The following is a 1,936-nucleotide window of genomic DNA, read 5'->3' on the forward strand; positions in this document are numbered from 1 at the left end:
CCGGGTGGATCGCACGTAAGCCAGCTCGCACCGTAACGATAGAATCGGCACAATGGCTGCCGTGTAGAGCCGCGGAGCCGCGAGCCACGTGCCATCTTCCCGAGCTTGGGAATTATTAGCAGTTGCATTCTGAGAGACCGAGTAAGGGAGGTAATATTCGCTGCAGAGTGGAAGTAAATTAGAGTCGTGTGTAGAAAATCGAGGGCCGAGTCGCGCTCGTTCCTTTCGCCACGGGAGAGTCACTGCCGGTTTTCGAGTATAGTAGAGTCGCGTAGAAACGCGTAGAGTAGCCACGTTGTCGAGTCTCGCCGTGTCACGTAACGACGCTTATTGCAATTGCGTTCTCGTTTGGTATCGCGTCGCGTAGGCACGCTTGCTATAATCGCGTCACCGAGTGAACTTCCGGTTGCAGTGTTACTGAGTAGAGTCCGTTTCCGGGATTCACGTGTTGAGTAGAGTCGTGTCGCATCGAGACGGTCGCTATAATCACGTCGCACCATCGCCGTGGCGTCGGCCACGAGCCGGCGTTACACGTCCGGGAGTCCGGTGGCACAGCGGGTACGGGTTCTGGCCGGCTGTCGAGGGGTGGGCGTTTGACACCGTCGGAAGATGCCGCGGGGAAGGTCGGGGCTCGTGCTGTAGCGTATGACCGGCAGCCCGGTTGATAAACGATGCGTGAGTAAAAAATATGTATTCTTAGCAATCGACGCATTCACAAAATTTGTAAAGTTGTATCCGACAAAAACCATTAATGCTAAGGAGGTAATTAACTGTCTGACTCGATACTTTGCTGACTATAGTAGACCGAAAATAATTATATCTGACCGAGGTAGTTGCTTTACGTCGAAAGAATTTACTGATTTCATAAATGATATGAATGTTAAGCATATAAAGGTAGCAACCGGATCTCCACAAGCGAACGGCCAAGTGGAGAGAGTAAATAGGGTACTCGCTCCAGCATTAGCAAAAATGGTAGATAATTCGGATAAATCGTGGCACAAAGTTTTATTGGACATAGAATTTGCGATTAACAACACAGTTCACAAGTCTACCGGAGAAACTCCCAGTAGGTTATTTTTTGGAGTAGTTCAGCGAGGTGCGAATATAGATAAACTTAAAGAATACTTGGAGGACAATGTAAATAAAACAAATAAAGATACTGATGTAATCAGAGAAACAGCACAAACTCGAATTTTGAAATCGTAAAATTATAATAAAACTTATTTTGATAAAAGTAGGAAAAAGCCTCACGAATATAAAATAGGCGATCAAGTTATGGTCAAAAATTTTGATAGTACAATAGGTGCCTCAAAAAAATTGATACCACGTTACAAAGGGCCATATGAGATAATTAAGAAGTTAAGGAATGACCGATATATTGTAGCAGATATACAGGGATTTCAAAAGACACAGAAACCGTATCAAGGGGTTTGGGAACCCGAATATGAGACCCTGGCAAACGTAACCTAGTTCGCATAACCCTGCCGCAAAGGTATATCAACCCATTGTCCCGTTTTGTAATTTTTTTTTGTTTTTATGCCTTCTCTCTATTATTATTATGTACGCATCTGACAACATGTGAAATAGATATAAGAATAAATTTTTGTTTGATGGAATTGGCATATGCGTGCCCGAGGACGGGCTAACGGTCAGGAAAGGCCGAATTGTAAGAAGTTTGACCGCCGCGCTCTAAATTACCCAACCAGAGCGCTGGTAACAATCCGATCAATCGCGGTGGCGTTGAGCCGCAACAAGAAATGCGTGCGTAGAGAAAAATGTGATATAGCGTGTGTCGAAATAAAGGCTGTCCGCTGAATTGTGTGGAGACTGTATTCTATCCTTTCCCAAGTAAGCTCCTTACATATGCATTTTTAAAAATAAAAAGTAAATGAATAATTAGACTAATACTCGTTTTTACCGTTTTTAACTGTAAAGT

Source organism: Trachymyrmex cornetzi, unplaced genomic scaffold (assembly GCF_001594075.2).
Source record: "Trachymyrmex cornetzi isolate Tcor2-1 unplaced genomic scaffold, Tcor1.1 scaffold1348, whole genome shotgun sequence".
Taxonomy (NCBI): domain Eukaryota; kingdom Metazoa; phylum Arthropoda; class Insecta; order Hymenoptera; family Formicidae; genus Trachymyrmex; species Trachymyrmex cornetzi.